General features: G+C 38.5%; 1 long non-coding RNA gene across 1 annotated transcript; it reads left to right on the top strand.

The window, feature by feature from the left end:
• The first annotated feature begins 17,728 nt into the window (after positions 1–17,728).
• On the top strand, positions 17,729–18,397 carry LOC113011850 (uncharacterized). Its single transcript, XR_003270619.1, has 3 exons — positions 17,729–17,815; positions 17,930–17,952; positions 18,337–18,397. It is a non-coding gene; the product is annotated as an uncharacterized LOC113011850 (long non-coding RNA).
• The last annotated feature ends 6,835 nt before the right edge of the window (positions 18,398–25,232 follow it).

The following is a 25,232-nucleotide window of genomic DNA, read 5'->3' as shown; positions in this document are numbered from 1 at the left end:
AAGCTGACAGAAAACAATAAAAAGAAACTAAACTAAAAATAGATTCAGCAAAATGTACAAAATTAACCTGCATGTTAGCTGTCAGTGCTGCCAGTAGTACCAGCTATAGCTAGTAACCTGGCCTCACAGTGACAGTATGCTGCTGCTGTATTGAGAGAAATATGTCTCAAAAGGGTTGCAAATGTGCAACATATGATCCATAAGTGTAAACTAAGCTTTAAGAATGTGTACAATTATTTGTGTGCAACTTCTGAAGACTCCCAAGCACATGCTTGAATCCACCCACAAATACACAGCAATTTGGTTACACGTAAAACTATTTCACAAATGCGTACATCCAAATGGGAAAATAAATACTGCTAATTTATGCACAATTTATTAAATTCAGCTTCATAAATCCAATAATTTTGACTTTCAGAAACCTTACTGTGTGTATAAATATCTAGGTTGAGGCGCTGTCACTTGGTGTTCACTCTTTCTGTGGTAGAGTATCACTTCCTGCCTTTTCTATCAAACGGTGATGTGCTGGGTAGCTTATATGCGTAGCAGTGTAATCTTCACGTGCTTCACCAGTAGCACACTCGCTTCACTCGTAGATGTATAGTTACAGTATTCACTCACTGTGTCTTTAGGGTTTTGCTAGCTTAGCTTAGCTCATAGCCGACTAGCTAGCAGCATGGCCTCTTTACCTGCCCCTCCTGCACTTTCCTGTTCATGTGTCAGATGTTTAGTTACTCCTCAGCCTCTAAACGCTTTTCCCTACTCGGCGACACACTTGACTGAGATCAAACTTTGGTTTTTGACAATTCTGTTCTGAGACATGTGAAGCTAGAGACACCACCAGCCATAGTCAATTTTCTTCCAGGGGCCAGAGCAGGCGACATTGATGGAAATTTTGAAGGGAAAACCATTTCAGGTGACCACATCATGAAGCTCACTGAGGGCAGGCCGAGGGTTTGCAATGCTGTCAACAAAGCAAAGGGTGGCTACTTTTAGCAATCTAAAATGTAAGACATATTTAGAGTTATTTATCAATCTTTGCTACATATATTTTGCATCATATATTTGATGTATGAAAGAAAAATCATTAAATGTCCAAACTATACACATAATATGTGTATGCATGACATATACATTCTTCTTTTCCTATTTTCTTTTCTTTTTGAGTGACCATGGTGGGCTGCCAGGACCAAAAATGCCAGGGCCGATTTTTTGTCCCAGTCTATCAACTAGTAATCACTCAAATGATCAGCAAATAAATAACCAACACTCTTAATCTGATGCTGTTTAAAAGCTATCCTTAAATATTTTATTCAGCAAAAGAAAAGAAAATGAACTATGGTGAGTAGCACTCCTCTAAGAGCATGTCTAAGAGACTATGACATCTAACCCAGTGTATCAGGTTTGTGGATGCTTTAACACCTCTATCTGTTGTATGGAAGATGCATTCCCATTCCTGACAAAGGTGGAAAAACCACAGTATCATCATTCCACAAACCAGAAATTACAGGAAGTACAGAGTACAATGAAAGCCATCAAAGCTGAGAGGTTTCAAAAGCATCTGATGAGTTCTCACTTTTTTAGGATTCAGTTGTATTAAATTGGATTAAACCCATACCTTTTGGCTTCTCCAAGCTTGGGCTTGAGTTAAAAAATATATAAAAAGGAAGTGCTGCATTGCTCTAAAAATAACTTTAAACAGGCGCTTATAAATGGGACAAAATAACTAGATAAAATCGGTCCTTTCAATAAGTCTGGACTAAACCTTTGGTATCTAATATAGCAGCGGTCCACAACCCCCGGGCCTCGGACCGGTACCGGTCCGTGAGTCGTTTGGTACCGGGCCGCGAGAGTTGAGGCTCAGGTGTGAAATGTATAGTTTTCAGGGTTTTTATTGGTTTTCAGCGTTATTTTGTTATTGTTTTTATCGTTTACTCAGTTTTCCTGGGTCTTTTCACGTGCGTTATGAATAAATTTTCTTTTTTTCGGTACCGGTACTAGTTTTATTTCTGTTGTATTTATCTGCGACACCTTAAAGGCCGGTCCATGAAAATATTGCCGATGCTCAACATGCTTAAAATTGCAGTTTTAAGGATTTGGTCTTTGTGTAACTACAATGCTGTATGAAGAACCATGTGAAAAATACTAAAACAGGTATGTGATTCTGTGGTCATGGAGTCACTATGAACTAAAAAGGTTTAGTAGTTGGCAGGTATGACTGTAAATTGTACTTTTTGTAATTCTTGTCTGTAACTTTTAAATGCTGCTGAATAATCAAGCCTGTTAATGTTAGCATTCATAACATAGCACTATCCACTCCTGTCTAAATGTTCTCACTTCTGGGACAAAAATACCAGCATAATTAAAATGCTAATGTTAATGTACAGAAGTTCTCTGAACTGAGCTACACGCCTGTAAAGTTTCATGACTGTATCGCCCAGAAAACTATGTAAACCTACTTTTGCGTCTGTACAGACAAAATCACATTTTACCTTAGATGTAGACACACACACACACAGCCTTGGCTAAACCTTGGCTAAACTATGTACTAAGCTGAAACAGGTATGTAACCAGAACACAAGTTTTTACACTTGTTTTACATGTAAAATTTAAGAAAGACCTGAGTGTGCACCAGAAATGTGAAAATGTTGGTGAGCTTCACCAGGACACATATCAGCCTCAAAAAGAAAACTCCAAATAGAAACCATAGAAAACTGTACCCAATATAACATAATGATACTGCAGGTATTCTTTTCCATGTTATACCAGATGTTTAGGGACTAGAAAAGGATAATAGTTTAAAATAATAAAAATTTCATAGGAGATATTCTTTTTGCATCTGAAAAGCATGGAATCTCCATGTACAAAACCTTTATGTATTCTATTGAAACAGATGAAACTTGACTACATGCAGAGGCATTGCACACTACCGATAGGTCACTGGCAAGTTAAAGGAAAACACCCCGCCCCTCTAAACCCCTTATAAGAGCTGCGTGTTACAAACTATCCGATCAGTGGCAGATTTAATCACACAATGAGGAGCCTCATCTTTATAACAGCTTTGTTTCAATGTGGCATAAGTAAGTAGTGGTACCTTACTACTCTCTACTCCAAATTATGCAACAGCTAACCTTCCAGTATTTCAATTTGATTATTAGGACACCGCAAATTCATTAAAACAGTTTCACTGTTACAATATTCTGGTACTGCGCTCTCTAGGATGATTCTTGTGTTTGTTTCAGGCTGGCTCTCTGTCTCTGGTTCTGAATTTCAGACTGTGGAGGTCCAGTCTGGTGAAGAAGTCACACTGCAGTGCTCCAACATTTCCAGAAGTTCAACGCATACAGAGTGGTTCAGAGTGGTCAACCGAGCTACGTTGAGCTGCATTGCCTCTATGTATGGCTCCAATGGACAAGCTTCTTTCTGTGATGGATTTCAAAATGGAAAATTCAATGTGACTTCTAACAACGTTGCCGTCTTTCTTCAAATAAAGCCAGTGGATCTGTCTGATGCTGGCCTGTATTTCTGTGGATTTTTCTTGGACTATCATATAATTATTTCCACTAGGGTAGAGTTGAGAATTCAAGGTGAGTTTTGGTTAAAAACCTTTCTTTGCAACTTTAGTGTTTCTCATCATGTCATGTGGAAACACAGTAACTACAAACAGAAAATTGTAAAATAATACAACAATCATGGTCACAGGTGGTGAAACCAGTGAAGGAGAGGATTTTATGACTGAAGGTGAGATTCCGTGATGAGTGGAAAGATTTTAATCTTCACTGTGCAGTACTTTCAGCATCTTGTAAAAATATATCTTAACCACACTGTTTAGAAGAGTGCAACAAAACGACCCAACCATTGAGCATCATCTTGGCTGGTCTGACTGGTTTACTCACTATGGTGGTCATTATTCTGGTTTTAAAAATCAGGAAACTTCCAACAGGTAAATGTGGCTATAATTAGTTTCACCTACTCTTGCTGCTGATCAACAAACCCAAAGCAAAGTACTGTGTTGCTAATAAACTAATTACAATTTCATATTTGGCCTTTAGGTCCACAACAGCAACCAGAGCAAAGCAGTGAGGTAAATCCATCTTTTCTCTCTATATAAAATGTTTATGATTTAACAGAACCATTAAACATTTGATGACTCTATGAAAAACCTCAACCTTCAAAGCAAGGAGAAAGAACTCTAAACCGTTTATTTTAATGAACAAAAATGAATTATTATAACAATATAACACTATTAATCCCAGCAGAGATATTGTTTAGGAGTTGTCACTTAAAACTGTCAAAGTTGTAAATTATAAAAGAATAAAGAAATTGTATTTTATTATATATAAGCAATTAGACGAAGATTATAAATGAAATGCAATAACAATAAAATGCTAGTTATAACTCTGTCTGCCGAAGAAATAGTTCTTCTGTCACGGCGAGTGAGGTGAGCCGTGTGGAGGAAATGAAGGAGGATCCAAGTGCAGGCAGTCGTGAAGGTGTAAAGGTGGTTTATTGAACATGAAAGTAAATACAAACGGCAAATGGAGCTGGAACTAAACTATACTGGGAAACAACTAAACTACAAAGCACAAACCTGAATGAGAACGAGCAGAGGAGAATGACGATGGACAGCAGGGAGAGCACACGGATGTGACATGGTAGATACACAGATGACGCAGGGTGGAATACACAGACGGACCAGCAACTACAATAACGGAGGACATGACTTAAATACACCCAGAGAAACACAGGGGAATTACACACAGGTGGTGGACACAGCTGGGAATGATCAACAAGACGAGACAGAGGTAAAACTGAACACTCACATGAGACCCAGACCTTCACAATAAAACAGGAAATGAGAACACCACACCAAGACGCAGACCTGACACTGAGAGACAGACAGAATGACACATGGAACCTGAACTAAACTAAACGTGAGATACAACAGAGAACAAATCCTTAAACATGAAACTCAAATAATAAACATCATAATCATCATCATAAACACAACAAGAGAACAAGAAAACAATCCCTGATGCAAACTAAAACCAAAACATAATAACCTCAAACATGGAATAACAAAAACATGAAACTCCACATACTGGGTCCAACGGACCCAGACCCGTGACATCTTCTGTTTTTAGAAAGCAGAAGCATTAGCATGAAGTTTGTTAAGTCAAAGAAGAAGAAAGGAAGACTTTCTTCCATGTTGTTACAACACAAAGCAGCCACCATATTTTATTGAAGTATCTATGTGTGCATAAAGCAAACTGCTATGAATTTGCTATTTCAAAACTCAATATAAACTGTACGTCACAGTGATGGCTTGGGTCATTACATCTCCACTCAATGTTTTTCTGTACATGATAATATGGTGACTCTATAGTCATTAATCTGAGTGTTACAGATTTGCATATGTAATGATGTTATGTGTATCCGGTATTATTATTGAGATATTATAACTCCACCAACTTTTCATATTTTTAACAAACACAGCGTTCACCTAAATTCTTTGATATTTCAGAATATGAGTTCAGGTGATCTGAACTATGCAGCTCTAAGTTTCCAAAAAAAAGCCAAAAGAAGCTGTGGACCTACCACACGAGACCTGGAGCCACATGTTATCTATGCTGCCACAAGATAGACTCACAGGATAGCCTTTGCCTGCCTGACTGCAGAGAATTAAGAATAAATAAAGCATAAATAAAACTTGCATTTGGGCCATGTTTGGGTACTCCTTATTGTGTTTCTGTGTCTTTCTTATTTGTCAGACTTTTGTCTGAGTCGAAAAATGTAGACCGTAGTGGTCTAATAGACCAGTGAAAGGAAGCAACATCACAGCGCCTGACAGTACAACTGGTGAAAAGCTCCCGTGGGTGTGTAACACTCAGAGGAGACATTATTAGGTACAGCTAGCTCTGAGCCATGTCGGCCTTTGGATGTGCCTCAATTTTCTGTGGCATTCTACAAGGTGCTGGAAACTTTCCTCAGAGATTTTGGTCCATATTAACATAAAAAGCATCACACAGTTGTTACAGATGTGCTGACTGCACATCTATATGCAAATCTGTTCCACCATATCCAGCAGTGCACAGCTGGATTGGGATTTGGAGATGGAAGAAAGTATTAATGAACTCACTATCATGTTTGAGATGATCTGAGCTTTTTGTTGTAGCACATTATCCTGATGGAAGCAGCCATGAAAAGATAGGTGGACTGGACAAACTGAGATAAGCCGTAGTGTTCAAATGATACCCATTTTATACCAGGGTACCACCACCCACAGCCTGAATCCTTAAATAAGGCAGGACGCATTGATGCTTTTGTGTTGTTTCTAACAAATTCGGACATTACTATCAAAATGTCATAACAGGAACCAAGATTCATTAGACTGGCAAACTTATTCCAATATTCAGCTCAAGGTACTGCTGCTTAAATGGTAAAATGGTAAATGGCCTGTATTTATATAGCGCTTTACTAGTCCCTAAGGACCCCAAAGCGCTTTACATATCCAGTCATCCACCCATTCACGCACACATTCACACACTGGTGCTTAGTCATAGGGGAATGAGTAAGCAGCAGTGGGAAGGAGAAACTCTATTTTAACAGTAATAAGCCTGTGTCGACCAGGCTCAGGGATCTGCAGCCATCTGCCATGGTTAGAAAACAGGACAAAGACATGCTGTGGAGTAAAAATGACTAATGACTAAATTCACAGTGATCTATAAGCATATAGAAAGTGAACAAAAACACAAACATGCATCATGGGAAGCCTCTCCAGAAGTCTAGGCCTATTGCAACATAGCTAAATTGGAAATTCAGGGTAAATATATTAGTGGTGCTACAATACTTGTATCAGTATTGAACCGTTCGATACAGTGCTTTCGCTTCAGAGTCCCCCCCACCCCCACCCCTCCAGTGACCCTCACAAGGATAAGAAGAGGATGCATGAATGAAACTGATAAACCTCTCCATCCATCAGGCATGAGTCTTCCACCCTCACCTAGAGACATAAACTGAATGCCCTTGCAACAGTCTTCATCCACTCCTCAAAGACACATGATGCACCACATACCTGCCCCTGTCGTTCTCTCTGCAGGCGACATAATATTGGAATGTTTATAACCAGATGTAACCACACATATTGTTAAAGTGGCATAATGCACATTCAGGGAAATGATGGAGAGAAAGGAACATAAATAAAAAACAGATGATAAATAAAAACAGATGAAGCAAAATGATCAAGTATCAGTCAAACAAAAACACCCTCAAATATGAAAACAGTGAAACTAGCCTCTACTCATGGTCAAAGTTACTCAGATCACCTTTGTTTATTTATTCTTCTGATGCAGGCAAGAAAAAGGGCTTTCGTTTTAGCTGATAGAACATGCTGTCACCACAGTGGAAAATTACAGGGGGAGGAGCATGAGACTGCACAAGAACATCGTCAGGCAAGAAAGCTGCCCATACACACACCGACTGTGTCAGGATGTAATAGAGGACAATGAAAAATGAAAACACCCGACGAAGTTAAAATAAATTCAAATGAATACACATAAGATATTATTTAATTCAGTACTAAGAAACAGCTCTAGTGCAATCCCTGGCTGCATAATTTTCATTAGCCGTTGTGCTTTATAATAAGTGTCATGACCTACACATAATTTTTCATCAAAGCGTGCCAGATTGTTCTTTTAAAAAGTATATATATATATAGATATATACATATATATATATATGTGTGTGTGTGTGTGTGTGTGTGTGTGTGTGTGTGTGTGTGTGTGTGTGTGTGTGTGTGTGTGTGTGTAATTTCTCATTCTCAATGTTTTTTCTAAAATAGGTAAAAAAAAATCTGTAAATGTATAAAGGCTGGATTTATCTGGTCAAAAGCAAGTAGTTCAAGTTTCATTTCTTCTTCTTAAACTTCATGTGAACCTCTTCTGACTGTGCTCAGACCACACTGTGTAGTCTCTTCCTGTAAAGTGACGAGTATTTTGCTCACACCTCCCTCCCCCAAAGACCTTTTGACTCCCCTAACTTTGTATGCTCTTGTTTCATTAAGATAGAAACAAACAAACCAGCAGAAAAACGGACACAAAAATGTTATAATGACTTCACTAACATACATGTTGTACCCTCATGCACATAGAGAATCAACTAAATGTACAATCACATACAAACTAATGGATGTCTCATCTCATCTGCTCTCAGAAGCTAAGTGGGGTTAGCTTAATGAAGTATATATTTTAGGGGTGCAACGATACACAAAATTCATGGTTCGGTTCGATACTTTGGTGTCACGGTTCGATATTTTTTCGATACAAAAAAATGTTAGTGCCTTTTTAATTTGTCATATATTAAAATTATAAATATATATTTTAACTCAAAAGTACAGTTTTTAAATTTAATGTTGCTGAAACAACAAAATTATTAAAAACTAAAATCCGACATACTGTTTTACTTTTGTCCATGACGTGCTTACCTTCAGGGTCATGCTTCACATGAAGACCAAAATAGTTTCAAAGGCCAGATCTGAATGAGGGTGGGGGAGGTTCAATTTCGGGTAACGTTGAGGCATGTTCCAACGAGCTTAGCTTCTGTCTTGCTAGCTTGCGCTGCGCTCAGTGGATCTGCACCCGACAGTGCCAGACATTTTCCCAGTTAGATTTGGACAGTTATTTTTTGTAAAACCTCGCCCTTTGTCCCATTTCTACCTCATCCAATCAAAGCATGCTGTTATCTGTGTTGCAGATATCAGAGCTCTGCATTTGCATTGTATAGGTAGGTCAATACTAAAATGAAAAAGAAAAAAAACACTCCATCCCTTTAACCCCATTATAAGAGCTATGTGAAACAAACTATCAATGAATAACGGTCGGAAGCGCATCTGTAACTGGAAGGTCGCCGGTTCGATCCCTGGGCTCTCTGTCCTGGTCGTTGTGTCCATGGCGTGCTTACCCTACCGCCTACTGGTGTTGGCCAGAGGGGCCGATGGTGCGATATGGCAGCCTCGCTTCTGTCAGTCTGCCCCAGGGCAGCTGTGGCTACAACTGTAGCTGCCTCCACCACTGTGTGAATGTGAGAGCGAATGAATAGTGGCATTGTAAAGCGCTTTGGGTGCCTTGAAAAGCACTATATAAATGCAATCCATTATTATTATTATTATTATAATCCAACACAGACAGACTGGTTCAAAGTTATCAACAGAACTAAGCCCAGCTGTATTGCTGCTATGTATGGCTCTCAGGGCAAAGCTTCATTCTGTGATGATTTCAAAATGGAAAATTCAATATGACTTCCAACATCACCTCTGTGTTTCTTAAAATCACACAAGTGAATTTATCTGATGTCGGGCTGTATTTCTGTGGATTTTGCGTGAATAAGCATACGTGAATTCTAATCTTCCAGGTTAGTTTTATGTTCATATGAAATCCAAAAATACCTCAGAGACAAACAAGAAATCACAAAGTATTATAATAGCCATGGTTCTTTACAGGCGGTGAAACCAATGAAGAAGAGGATTTTAAGACTGCAAGTAAAATTACTTTTCTGTCTCTTAATTTTTTTTTCTTTTTCCATTGTGATCATTGTTATTATTATTGTGTGCAATTTAACCAGACTGAATTGGAGTGACGTTTTATTATAATTGCCTTTACAGAAGAGCCTGATAGCGCACACATGATGAAAACCATTCTGGGTTGTCTGACTGGTTTACTCACTATAGTCATCATTATTCTGTTTCTAAAAATCAGTGTTTCATCTATAGACACATGAACCGATAGAAACAGAGGCTGCAGCCTCACTGCTCAATAGTTTGTTGCCTGATGAAGTTCACCTGTCGCTGGCTTTGCTCTTTGAACAAGGTGCTGGGCTGAGGTTGACATACACTTGGCTTTAGTGCCACTCTGGGTTCTTGGCTAGCATGCTATCTGTGCAGATGCTTGCAAACAGCAAACCTGTAGACTGCACTGCTATTATCTTCCTCTGACACACAAACTAAAGTACTCTGATGCCTCACCATTGCTAATTCAGCTGCACTGCCTTGAATCCAGAGCACGTTTCAAGATTCTGGTTCCAACTTTTAGAGCTTTCCATGGAGAAGCAGCAGCTATCATACTTATTGTACATCATACAAGACTAGACAAAACTGAAGGACATAAAGCTTTTCCCACAGTGTCCCCCAGACTTGCGAAATCTCTCACCTTGTTTGAGAACTGTGGTTTCTTCAGTTTTTATCTTTTATCTTTATCTGCCAAAAAAGCAGCCTAGTGTGGCAACACTGATAGTTGCTACCAGGGGTTTTGATGGCCCACTGCCTGGCTAGACCATTTCTCCATGTGAAAGCCTGGACAGGTTGAAAGAGGCTCCTTAAATAAGGGCTGCATGCTGAACTGAAATAATGATTTTGCAACATACTTTTTCTTTTGGGGTTTTTTTGTTCTTTTTGTGTGTTTTTTACAACAGCCAAGCTTTTTTATCATCATCTCATACCTACCTGTCTTGATCCTGTAAAGAACAAATGTCACAGTTAAAAATGACACAGACTAATGTGTTTTCAGCATTTTCTTCATTAGGCTGTGACACTGTGTCAAATCTCAACACACTGAGTAACCTCATGTATCATGGTTAAACTTTTCCAGCTCAAATGTGCAACTAGTATGTTAAAGTAATTATCATGCCAGAGTGCTACAGTATATCTAGTGGTGCAGTGTTGCTACTGTTGCGTCATAGCAGTGAGGTTTGATTCGCCTGCCTTGACTGGGCTACTTCTACAAATGAAAGCGTGGTCAGACTCTACCTAGCCTCTTGACCACCCTACTTTTTTTGGAGCCAAGCCCAGAATGATCTTTCATATGCTAAGACTGTCACAGTCAAGAATAATGAAAGTAATGACTGTGGTTGTTTTTGTATGTGACTGTAAATTTTTCACCTACAGAATGTGGGCTCTGTTTACTCTGCAGTGTTGAGACTCCACCCACAAACACCCAGAAGCAGAAGGCCTGCAAAAGAGACACAAGTGGAAACTCATGTTGTTTATGCTGCCAGTGCATAGAGCTGATTCTCTGTGTTCATGATGAGATAGCACGTTTAGTGGTTAAGTTTTTTTTTTTACCCTGGATTAAACAGTTTTATGTTTGTTTTTTTCTGCCTTAATTTGTCTTCATATCAAATAAAAGAAGGGCATATAAAGTTTACTAATAGGGAGAGTCAAGTGGTGTTCAGTGGGAAGGACGCATGAGCGAGATACTGATCACGTGACAGGAAGAGACTTCACAGTGTGGTCTGAGTGCTGAACTCCCACGGCCTGTACAGTCAGTAATGGTTCACAGCAAAGTTTAAGAAGAGGCAGCGGATATTAAAGTACTGTCTTTTGACTAGATAACACCAACCTTTGTATTTTCACAGACTTTAGAAAAATATAATGATATGTTTTATAATGAAATGTAATTAAAACATTTTTTTCAATCCTGCAAGCTTTCATGAAAAACAGTGAGGACCAGTAAGGATTCGCTGATTTCAAGACTACAGATGATTAAGAATCAAAGAAAATCAAAATCCTGCAACAGTCACCTCTTTACTGATGGAAACGATGGAATCACAGATTTAAAAGTACATTAGTGGTACTAAAGTTACATCATCTAAATTTATTTTAACTTTTTTTTTTTTCATTTTCCTCTATTACATCCTGACACAGTCAGTGTGTATATCAACAGTTTTCTTGCCTGACCATGTTCTTGAGCACATTCTGGCGCGCAACAGGTCTTGTGCACCTCCCCCTGTTATTTTCCACTGTGGTGACAGCACTGTTTATCAGCCGAATTGAAAGCCACAGAAACGCTAGCCTTTAAAACCACACGCAACAAATACTGTGTTGTTTTCACACTTACTTATTTCACTTCATTCTTTCTTTGCATGCATCAGAACAATGAATATAGTTGATCTAAGTGTCTTTAACCATGAGCAGAGGTTGGATTCACTGTTTTCACATGCATTTACTGATAGGGTTACTGATAGGGTTAGGGGGAAAAAAAGGGCTCTGAGAGAAAACTTCAGTGAGCAGCGCTTCCCTTTGTCAAAATGCCTCTTTAGTGGCAAAGTGCTAACTCAGTTAAGCACTCATGTTCTTTGAATGTATGTTATGACTTTAACTTTCCTAAATGTTCTACTGTGGGAGGTGCCTGTGTGAACGTGTGGCATTCTTATCTTAGACTCCGGCCTTTATTCTGCTGTCACTGACATGCTTACTCCACTCAGCTTCATGCATTGTACATAGAATGCACAGTTCCGCATTCAGGTAGGCAGGAAGTGAAACACGTTGACACTCTTCCTTTCTCCAGTGTAGTTATGAAGATGGATGGATGGATGGATGGATGGATGGATGGATGGATGGATGGATGGATGGATGGATGGATGGATGGATGGATGGATGGATAGATAGATAGATAGATAGATAGATAGATAGATAGATAGATAGATAGATAGATAGATAGATAGATAGATAGATAGATAGATAGATAGTCTTCAAGTTAAGGCTATAGATGTACCCTTAAAAACAACCTATAATACACTAATCATAGCATGTAAAAACAAGGTGGCAGGTCATCAACTCTTGAGAAGGTTCGTAATTCAATCCCTTGTTGTTCCAGTCTGCATGCCAAAGTATCCTTGGGCAAGATACTGAACCCCACATTGATTCCCAATGTTTTACTGGAGCGTGAATATTGGATGGAAAGCACTTAAGTGTAGAAAAAAGTTCTTGTGTAAATAGATACATGCAGTATAAAGCACTTTGATTGCTAAAGGAAAGTATAAAAGCCTAGTGTGCTACTGAATCTGAACAAGAGTTTCTATCAGGAAGGTGCAGAAAGTTTGGCCATCAGCCTTCTGCATGAGAACAAAAGCCTTGATGTCCCCAGAAAAAAAAGTGTGTGGTTTTAGTGATTGGTTAGTGAAGATGGTTGTGGAAGTAAACTGATCCTCCCTCAAGCTGTATCACCACACAGGTGCTTGAGAGTTTGTTGTGGACATCTTCAATGCACTTCACAAACCAAGATCTCTTTATGAGTTTTATTCATCTTTACAAAGACAACAAACAGCAATACAGACAGCATGACAGCAGTCTGAATGTGTTTTAACCAAGAGGGACCACAAGCCTTGAATATTTAGAGAGGCAAGTTGTGTATCTGCCATGGTCACAGAACACATTCAGTACATGTGTGTGTGTGCAAAAGATATTCAGTAAGGAGCGGTCTTAAAATCTTCTTCTGTTTTTGATAATTTATTGATTATATAAATATTTAGAGTTATATAAACATCAGGCTCAAAAATCCCATACAGGTATGGGTAGATGTTACAATTAGACAATGAAAATATGAATTAGCCAATATTTTATCACTAGTTAACCCTTGTGATGTCCTCGGGATTCCCATACACTTGTTTGCCATACACCTGGGGTCATTTTTGACCTGAGGACAACACAAAAATCTGCAGGTTTTGACAAAATCTTAAAGTGTTTAACTTTAGCTACCATCTTTTTCGTTTTTCATTTATGGTGGGTGAAATTGAGTGTGTTTTGGACAACGTCTGAGCTTTAAATGCGAAGGATAGTGGACAGTGATTGTTACTGAAAGAAGATCTATATCTGGATTTATTAGACTTCATCACTTAGAACTGTTTCATCATTGCTTATTCAAATATGAAGGGAGGTTCAAAGAAAACTAACATCTTCTGATCATGTATGCTTATATGTGGAAAGGTCTCTGTAGTGGGGTGTGGCTGGTGGCTCAGCTATAGGGGAGGAATGAAGCAGCAGAGACAGAGCTTAGGGGAGGGTGGAGGCCACAGGGTTAGGGTTCATCATGACCATCAAGACTTTCCCTATTTCAGTAGCATACTGGGTCCAGGATAGGGATAGGTTTAAAAAATGGATTTCCTGATTCAAATCAATTTGAATGTGAATAATGCAATATCAATTCATTAATTCTTGAAATTGATTTTAAATATAAATGTATTTTGTCATAAATGCCAGAATCTCAGCTTAAAGCTCATAAAAGTATTTCGACAAACGCCAAACAGCTAAAACAACAAACGATTAAAGAGCAGGTAAACTGATTGCCCAAAATATGTAAACACAAAGCATGACCAGCAGAGTTGGGCAGTAACGCGTTCCGATTACTTTTTTCAAGTAATGAGTAAAGTAAGGGATTACTATTGCAAAAAAGGTCATTAGATTACTGTTACTTTCCCGTAAGCACGCTGCGTTACTAAAACCGTGATTTTTTTTGCGAGTGTGTCTCATGACAGTGACGTACGCGAGTGCGACATTCGTGGCAACAGCTGTGTGCAGATCAAAAATGGATAACATATCGAGTGCGGGAGAGAGTATGAGCGTGCAGCGTTTAAAGCGTAGAAATACTGACCTTACTTTGAGTTTGATTCCGTGAAAAGTGACAAAAACATTAGCGTCCACTGTTCACTGCGTGGGAAGAAAACTTCTTTTTACAGTGAAAAAAACCCTAAACGTCCGAGCAAGCACCAAGTACGCTACCACGTAATGGGAAACTCACAGAGAAACTGCCGTATCCTTCCACTGACCACTGCGGCACACCTGCACCAGAGCATACCTGCCCCACTCCTGCTATACAGGTGAAAAAAGGGAGCCACGACCGCTGAGTCTTTGATTTTATTTATTTTCTGCTGTGTTTTACTTGCATCTATTTGAAAGACTGAGTGTAAACACAAAAAACGAATTTATTTTATGTGCTGGAATGTGTAGAAAATAGGTTTAAATGTTAAACATATTTCTTCCAGTCAGAGAATGTTGCATATAATTTAATGTTTGCTTGATGCATAAAGTTAAATGATCAAAATTAATAAAACAAGTTTTAAAAAGAGACTTTTTCATTTGATTACATTTATATGATGGATTATGCAGAAAAAGTAGAATTGGGCTGAAAGATCTATCGCTTTATCACCTATTTAGGGGATAAATCATGTTTTAAAAAGTTACTAATTAACTAAGTAACTAACTACTTTTGAAAATAGGTAAACAGTGAAGTAATGGGATTACTTTTTTCAGGAAGTAATCATTACTGATTACTTTTTCAAGTAACTTGACAAACACTGATGACCAGGCAGCAGTAGTGTGTACGTATATACTATCGGGTGCTGAAAACTGAAATCTTACAGGTTCCGAAACAGCAGGTTTTGTCACTCTCCAACCAAAATTCACTCAACCAGCGGTTAAAGAAGATCAAAACTATGCTTGAATTCGCTCTTACTTTTGCTCTTTGCTTCCACCAAATCACACTTCCTTCTCAGTGTACTTCAAGACCAGTTTCCAATTAAAAATGTCTATTTTGTGCATTCTTCACTCGCTTACTAAGCACCAGTCTACCGTTGTGTTCAGTGCTGTCGGCCGCTGTTTTCTTTTTTTGGGGTTTTTTTTCAAAAATGACCTCCAACAAGAAATCCTTATTTCTGCTGTTCAGCACTGAAGAAATTTAAACTTATACCAAATTGCAAAGCACTTGGCTGTGTCTCTAATAAAACCTCTGTAACTTTACTTCACTTCAGCATCAGGTAATGTTAATATGTTGTTTCATGGTTTTCTTCTGTTTTTTGATCTGCTATAAAAAGCCAGGCCAGGAAAAATTCCTTCATATTTTAATTACCATGACACAAAAACATCTGATGAAGTCTCACAAGTGTCAATTTTTTTATACCTAAATAGTTTACATTGAGTTTGTGATTGCAGAGAAATAGTCAAATAATTTGGAATTATTTTTTTTAATTTACAAGGTTTAGAGGGTTCTTTTGACAGTACATATCCAATATAAATTATCAGAATTATAATATTTCTGACTTCCTGAGTCAAGATGGAATCAAACTGAATTGAATAGGGAACTTTTGAATCAGAATTGAATCAGTTGGAGAAATTAGTGACGGTACCCAGCCCTAGTCCAGGAGGGACAGAGAGAGTGGATGATTAGAAAAGAGCTCGAGCCAGAGCAAAAGCAAAGAGCAGAGCGGCTTGGAGTAGCTGAAAAGACATTGTGTTATAAAGTGTTTTACAAACCCGAACATTACAGCTAACAGTTAGGTTTTTCTGTCTCAGTGCAGCTAGCCAAACAATGAAGAACCTCCTAATAAGACAGAGAGTGAAAGTGGACAGTATATCCCTAATGTAAAACTTTGTTTTAGGGCCATCCAGTTCTTGGTTCTATTATTAGTTAGCTAACATAAATAAAGTAAATCTATTGATTGCAACCAACCAACTAAACATGTTTTGAAAACTTTAACCTTAAGCACTTATTTCTTAAATCCAGCTGCGCAGACAGTGTTACATCTATGACAGTTTTTGAGAGTAGGGCTCTATGGTGTAAAATAGCCTTAATAAATGTGGTGTTCCATGTCCACTTTAAATACAGCAATCTGTTCTCCACAAACAAAGCACGTGGTTTTGCCTCTGACTGAGTAAATACTTAGCTCACACTTCAAATAAGAACTTCTGACATGTTTCAGGACATCTCTCATAAATGTCTGTTCCAACGCATTTTCAGTGAAGCTGAAATTCAACAGCAAAATGGGCCCACTATGATGCCAAAGTACCACATTCTTCTTTCGTTTTAAATGTAAACCATTTTAGGGCCGAGAAGAGGACTGTGGGAGTTTCTGAGTTACTTTTTATGAATTTCTGCCACACTGTGAAGTTTTTTGGTAAAATTTGGAATGATAACATTTGGAAACTTTGTAACTGGATTTATAAACAGAAATGTATGCAAAAGCATTACATTGTATAGGCACATGACTGGCAAGATAAAAAAGAAAAATACACTCCGCCCCTCTGAACCCCTTTATATGAGTTGTGTTGTACAACATATCCATGCAGTTACAGGATTAAACGCATGATGAGGAGCTTCGTCTTGAGCACAGCTTTATTTCTCTCCAGCCTCAGTAAGTACTGGCACCTCAGTACTTTCAAATAATGGAATAAGTGAAGTCATTAAACAGATATAATGGATGTTGTTGTCCTGTAACACTGTAGGCTCAGACATAAACATCATGTTCTTTCATTCCAGGCTGGATCTCTGTCTCAGGTTCTGAGTTTCAGACTGTGGAGGTCCAACTTGATGAAGAAGTCACGTTGAAGTGCTCCAACATTTCGAGTCATCCAACACAGACAGACTGGTTCAAAGTTATCAACAGAACTAAGCCCAGCTGTATTGCTGCTATGTATGGATCTCAGGGCAAAGCTTCATTCTGTGATGGATTTCGAAATGGAAAATTCAATATGAGTTCCAACAACACCTCTGTGTTTCTTAAAATCACACAAGTGGATTTATCTGATGTCGGGCTGTATTTCTGTGGATGTTACGTGAATAAGCATACGGTCATTTCCAATGCAGTCGAGTTAAGAATTCAAGGTAAGCTTGTAGGGAGGACTTTTGTCTTCCAGGTTAGTTTTATGTTCATATGAAATCCAAAATCAGCTCACAGACAAAAAGGAAATCACAAAATATTATAATAGCCATGTTTCTTTACAGGCGGTGAAACCAATGAAGAAGAGGGTTTTAAGACGGAAAGTAAAATTACTTTTCTGACTCGTAACATTTTGTTTTTCATTGTGATCATTATTATTATTAATATTACGTGTAAATCAAACAGATTGAATTAGAGTGATGTTCTATTATAGTCTCTTTTACAGAAGAGCCTGGTAATACACATGTGATGAGCATCATCCTGAGTGGTGTGACGGGTTTACTCACTGTGGTGGTCATTGTTCTGGTTCTAAAAATCTGGAAACTTCAAACAGGTAAAATTTGCTGTAATTTTTGTGCCTCCTCTTATAAGTTGATTTGAAATTCAAAGGAAAGTATGGTGGTATTAAAGAGCTAATCATATGTTTATATTTGCTCCTTATCTGCAGAACCTAAACCAGAGAGAAACAAGGTAAAAAAAAATTGTCTTAAATTAGAATTTACAAGCTTAATGTTATGAGTTGAAAACAAATATCCCAAATATTATCCGAATCAGGCAAAACGTTATTACTCACAGCAGGGAAACATTTTAGTACTGTAACATCAGTAGGACTTATGTCATTAAGATTCTCCTCATTTCTTTTAGTTCATTGGATATGATAATATTTTAACTTAACTTGGATTCTTAATTAAATTTTGTTTAATACTGTGCTGCCCAGCTGGTATAGATAAGGTATTATGGAATTAAAATCAAAAAATCCCATTTAATGCAAAATATTTTTTGGTACAAACCACAAGTCAATAAACATTTCACATATGTGTTGTAAACTCAGCTGTGTAACTATTTGATTTTCAGAAAGTGAGCTCAGAAAATCTGAAGTACACGGGGATGAATATACAGATGAAGGGCAAAAGCAGCTGCAGGTCTGTGGCACAGACAGAGCTGGAGACACATGTTGTGTATGCTGCCGCCAGACAGACTCAATAAGTGGAGCTCATGCTATATGATAGTAACCTGCTGATGTAGTTTTGTGGATGTTTTGTGGATGACATGGCAAAAACTGGCTGGCAAAAAATAAAAATAATAAAATTTGCACTAAAGTCTTTGTATCTTTACTTTTGTGTTTCTGTCTGCAAAAATATGCATCATCTATTTTTTTAAGTAGATGATGTAATTTGAGTATTTCAGGCTTTTAGTCTCATTTTTGCTCAACATTTCTGCTCAACATTTCTGACACATAATGAAAATGTCTCAATGTCTTTCCTCAGGAGCAAGCTCACATTTTGCAATATCACAAAATGTGAACCAAAGGCAAACAAAAGACAATTTTGTAACCTAGCTAATAAACAGAAGAAATGAGTCTTCAACAAAAAGGGCTTCTTGATGCAACTAACTTGCCTCAAAGTGTTCAATATTTTTTGTGTATAATAAGTATTTAAAGCCGTACATGACATTTACGTCTCTATCCTAAATCACCCTAACCTGCTGAACGTCTCTAGCCAACATTTACATGTGGGGCCCATATGGTTTAGAAATGGGCTGAAAAATGAACCCATACAGGAAGGACCACGGATCTGTAATGGCCCCATGTTAAATGTCCATATAAGTGTTATGTTGAGAAAATTTGGTCACTAAATGAGCCCCAACTGGGCAAAGTACACAAAAACCCATCCGGGCCCCATCTTTCAAATTTGTGTGGGTCCCATTTGGGTACCACAACAGCTAAAAATTGGGTTTTAAGTGGGATTGTACACGGGTTCCATAATGGCCCCAATTTTAAAAGCTCATATTGGTGTTATGTTGGGAAAATCTGAAACTGAATGGGCCCCAACTGACCCAAGTGAGTCCGTGAATGTGTCTTTCCCATTTCCAACCAAGTTAAGTATTTCCCATCTTTGACCCAGCAAGGACCTACTATATGTGCCCACTTTGGATTGTCCATATTGGTTTAATGTGAGGAACCCAAGTGGAACCCATACAAAAAACCCATTTTGAGCCAGTGCCCACATGGTACCCATCCACCCCGAGCAAATCCCAGGTGTGCATGTTGGCTGGGTCCTTTCCACCTCAAGATCTTTGCCTTGGCAGCCAATACAAGCCTTTGTGGTTTCCTTAGTGTACAGCCTCACATACAAATCATCATTTGCCTTTTCCTTTGCAACTTCTCTCTTTACCAGTCTAGATGTGTGCACATTGTTCCAAACTTATGCATCATCTTATGTTCCTCCCTCTTTGTGTATGTCATCACCACAGCTTTTTTTTATCCCTTTGAAAAATCCACTGCTCTCTGGCAGTCTGCATTTCTTTCCTTAACACTATACCTACCCAACACCTTAGAACTCCGTTCTGCTCACCTGTCCATGTAACTCCATAATTCCTCTCTCTCTTCCTATTGACATCCATCTTTTGGGCCATGCACACTGAAAGCACCCCTTCAACTTCCAGCTTCAAACTCATATACCTGTCTGACACTTTTGTCACCTCCACAACACTATTAACATATTCTTCTTCCTTAAAGATTACCATTAAATGATATCTCTTCCTATCTAGGATATGGTAGAGCAGGTTGAACTCAGTGCTCCTGGCATTGCTTACCTTCCACCTGGTCTCTTTGACAGACTACCTACGTTCCATCTCTCCATCATATCACCCAGCTATCTCATTTACCAGTCTAAGTCCCTATATTTAAAGTTCCTTTTTTCTTGCTGACTCCTAGCATGCCTTCCTCCTTTCTTCTTCTGTCTTCAGCCAACTGTACCCTGTTGGCCAACAGCACAAGAGGTAGTCTTATTAACAAGTCTAAGCTACGAGTTCTATTCTGTAAAATGAAAAAAACAAACGCAGACCCCCTTCTTCTAGCTCTTAGTGGTTTTCTTGTATATACCACGCCAGGCATTAAAACTCCAAGGGCTTCTGAGGAGTTGGTCTTTTTCTGTATATGTGACTCATTGTTAAGCTATGTTCGAAATAAATAACCTCTACATTTGAATTTGACAAGAGCTAAAATATATGCAAATATACTGTATTGTATTGGCAGGTCATTGGACAGATAAAAAAAAAAATACCCCGCCCCTCTAAACCCCTTTTTAAGAGGTGTGTGGTTTACTAACAGTCCAAGCAGTGACAAGATTTAACACATGATGACGAGCTTCAACTTTATAACAGCTTTATTTTTCTGTAAATTCAGTAAGTATCTACAGACTGACTGGCAGTTTATTACTCTCAGCTCCAAGTAATGCCATGAGGACCCATTCGATTTAAAATTTGATTGTTACAAAATAGTTAAGTAAATATATGAAATGAAACGTTGTTGCCCTCTTACAGCGTCTGTTGTACCGTACACTTTGAGTTGGATCTTAATTTTGTCTTTGCTGTTTGTTTCAGGCTGGCTCTCTGTCTCTGGTTCTGAATTTCAGACCGTGGAGGTTCAGTCTGGTGAAGAAGTCACACTGCAGTGCTCCAACATTTCCAGAAGTTCAACACATACAGAGTGGTTCAGAGTGGTCAACCGAGCTACGTTGAGCTGCATTGCCTCTATGTATGGCTCCAATGGACAAGCTTTATTCTGTGATGGATTTCAAAATGGAAAATTCAATATGACTTCCAACAACGTCGCCGTCTTTCTTCAAATAAAGCCAGTGGATCTGTCTGATGCTGGCCTGTATTTCTGTGGATTTTTCTTGGACTATTATATAATTATTTCCACTAGGGTAGAGTTGAGAATTCAAGGTGAGTTTAGGTTAAAAACCTTTCTTTGCAACTTTAGTGTTTCTCATCATGTCATGTGGAAACACAGTAACTACAAACAGCAAATTGTAAAATAATACAACAATCATGGTCACAGGTGGTGAAACCAGTGAAGGAGAGGATTTTAAGACTGAAGGTGAGATTCCATGATGAGTGGAAAGATTTTAATCTTCACTGTGCAGTACTATCTTGTATAATATGTCTTAACCACACTAATCACACAGTTAATCTAATTCATTTTTTAGAAGAGTTCAACAGAACGACCCAACCATTGAGCATCATCCTGGCTGGTCTGATTGGTTTACTAAGTATAGTGGTCATTGTTCTGGTTTTAAAAGTCAGGAAACCTCAAACAGGTAAATGTGGCTATAATTTGTTTCACCTACTCTTACAAGCTGATTAACAAGTCCTAATAAAAGTACTGTGTTGGTAATAAACTAATCACACTTTTATATTTGGCATTTAGCTCCAAGACAGCAGCCAGAGCAAAGCGGTGAGGTAAATCATTCTTTATTGCAATTTTAAAAGGTTTACGATTTAACAGGAGAATTAAATGTGTGATTAATCTAAGAAAAACCTCGGCCTTCAAGCAAGGAAGAAAATCTCTCCCCTTATTGAGGAAAAATATAAAAGCAGAGTTTCTGTCAAAGGTTACAAGCACCACATTGTCACTAAATCTTTTTCAGACATCATTCATTGCAACATATTTTCATGTTACACATGCAGCAGTTTCTTGCTAACATCACAGAAACAAATGATATTCATTGAATTTATGCATCAATCGAGTGATTACATGATGATGTAATGCATATAGTTCGTTTTACACTGCTGGTATCGCAGTGACTCCAATCAGACTGATTAATCTATTTATCACAGAGAATATTGAATTAATGAAATTAATTTGATTTTGAGCCCTGCGACAGACTGGCGACCTGTCCAGGGTGTACCCCGCCTTTCGCCCTATGACAGCTGGAATAGGCTCCGGCGCCCCCCGCGACCCTGGAAAGGATAAGCGGAAGCGAATGGATGGATGGATGGCATTTGATTTTGATCTGGGCACAGACTAATATATGTTTCTGCATTGTCTTCATTAGACTGCAATACAGTCACACTGAGTAACCTCATGTATCATGGTTAAACTTTTGCAGTTCGAATGTGAGGTTTGATTCCCCTGCCCGGCTGGGCCACTTCTACATAATGAAAGCCTGGTCAGGTTCTACCTAGCCTTTTGACCGCTGACACCTGTGGTAGATTTCAGATGCTTTCTAAATCACAAGCATCTGAAATCTAACATCAACTGGTTCTCACCCTACCTTTTTGAAGCCAAGTCCAGTTATCTTTCATATGCTATCAGACTGACACAGTCAAGAATATTGAAAGTATTGACTGATTGAGTTTTTTTAGGTCTGTGACTGTAAATGTTTTCACCTACAGAATGTGGACTCCGTTTACCTGAACTCAGCAGTGTTGAGACTCCACCCACAAACACCAAGAAGCAGAAGGCCTGCAATAGAGACACAAGTGGAAACTCATGTTGTTTATGCTGCCAGTGCATAGAGCTGATTGTCTGTGTTCATGATGGGAAAACATGTTTAGTGGTTTAGTCTTTATAACCTTTGACTAAACATTTTTATGTCTGTTTTTCTGCCTTAATTTGTCTTCATATCAAATAAAATATGGGCATATAAAGTTACTCATAGGGAGAGTCAGGTCGTCTTCAGGGGGAAGGAGGCATGAGCGAGATACTGATCACTTGACAGGAAGAGACTTCACAGTGTGGTCTGAGCACAGCTGAACTCACAAGGCCTGTACAGTCAGTAATGGTTCACAGCAAAGTTTAAGAAACGGCATTGAAGCTTGAGCTAGATAACGTCAGGCTTTGTACTTTCACAGACTTTAGAAAAATACTCCAAGACAGTAATATGTTTTATAATGAAATGTAATTGAAAATATATTTTTTGATCCTGCAACTTTGATGAAAAGCAGTGTATGAGTCACGAATAAAATCTCTGGAACAGTAAAAATTTGCTGATTTTGAGACTACAGATGATTAAGAAACAAAGAAAATCTAGCAACAGTTTTCTCCTTACTGACGTAAATGATGAAACCGCAGATTTAATACAACATTACTACCACATAAGTGGTACTAAATGGACGCCATCTAAATTCATATTACTTTGTAAATGTTAATTGCACCTCTATCACACCCTGACACAGTCAGTGTGTATATGGGCAGCTTTCTTGCTTGACCATGTTCTTGTGCACATTCTGGGGTGCAACAAATCTCATGCATCCCCCCCTGTTATTTTCCACTGCGGTGACAGCACTGTGTATCTGATGAACTGAAAACCACACAGACACTAGCCTTTAAAACCACACGCAATAAATGCTTTGCTGTTTTCACAGAAATGCGTTGCTTTCATTCTCCTTTTTTTGCCTGCAACAGAGGAATGAACAAAGGTGTGACTTTAACCACGAGCTAGTTTCACTGTTTTCAAATGGATTCACTGATAGAGTTTTAGAGATTAAAAACAGCTTCATAACATAAAACGTGAGTGAGCAGCAGTACTCTTTGTCACAGTACATTATTAGTGCCAGACTAGCTTGAGGTGACAGACACACAACTGAAATAACAACTCAGGTTCTCCGAACACATGTTGTGACCCCAACTGCACTCTCTGGTCTACTGTGGGAGGTGCCTGTGTGGGGGTGTGGCATCCCCATCTTAGGTACCGCCCTTTATTGTGTGGAACCTATGACTCCATTTAGCAGTGAGCTCTGTTAGTTAAGCTATAGATGGACATTATTATTGTATTGTACAATCCATAGAAAAAGACAGCAATAACTACACAACAAGCTATAAAATCAATAAAGACAATAAATTAACATATACAACTTCTGCTGTTCACAGTAAGACACAGCTATGAGGCAAACTTAAAAAGCTGATGAACTGACTTTTGAATTATTATTCACAAGTAGGAGTTTTTGAAAATAACTTCATAAGGCAGCCAGTGTAACATTGCCAACAATGTTTTTGTCTACCAGTCAGGAGATGGTGCAGCAATCCTGATAATGCCTTGCCCAAGCCAACATATATACAAAAGCAGCAGTTTCCAGTTTGCATGTGATTAAAGCATAGATACCTTTTTTTCAATGTTATTCAATTCAATTCAATTTCTTTTAGATGATCACGAGAATTGGCATCTAACCTGTGGGACACACTGACAATATTCAACATCAACCCTTTTCAAACTCATGATCCTGTCTGACACTCTCCACAACACTAGTCACATATTCTTCCTTAAACATTACCATTACTCCATTTCTCTTTATATCTAGGCTGTAGAACAGATTGAACCCACCTCCAGTGTTCCTGGCCTTACTTCACACCTGGTCTCATGCACATGCAGCTTACTGATGGGTGCCTGTAGCTCAGGAGGCAGAGCAGATCATCTACTGATTGGTAGGTTGGTAGTTCAATCCCTGGCATAACCATAAGTTGTTCTATGTGTGAATGTTAGTTAATAAGCACTTAAAAATCATAGAGGGAAGTGGTGTGGTGTATTAAGCGATTTGAGTACTCCAGGAGAGTAGACAAGTGCTGCTAAGCCCATTTACCTTCCTGCTCACCATTACATGAGCTGAATCTCTCCTTTTACCGGTCATAGGCCCTACATTTAAATCAGAATCAGAATACTTTATTGATCCCTAGGGGAAATTATGCTGGTTACAATGTTCCAGTACAAACAGTAACAAAAACAGACAATACAAGAAATAAGAAATAGCACAATATATACAATATATGAATAAGTCACTTACTAATAAATATCTGAATAAGAAAGAAGAGCATGTGCAAAAAAGGTGTAGCTATTGCAGTACATGTTAGATGGAGGAGTTGTACATGGAGATGGCCACAGGCAGGAATGATTTCCTGTGTCGTTCAGTGGTGCTTTTTGGTAATCTTAGCCTCTCACTGAACGTGCTCCTGTGGCTAGCCAGCACAT

The sequence above is a fragment of the Astatotilapia calliptera genome, chromosome 3 (assembly GCF_900246225.1).
Source record: "Astatotilapia calliptera chromosome 3, fAstCal1.2, whole genome shotgun sequence".
NCBI classification, from domain to species: domain Eukaryota; kingdom Metazoa; phylum Chordata; class Actinopteri; order Cichliformes; family Cichlidae; genus Astatotilapia; species Astatotilapia calliptera.
This window is presented reverse-complemented; position numbering and strand designations above follow the sequence as displayed.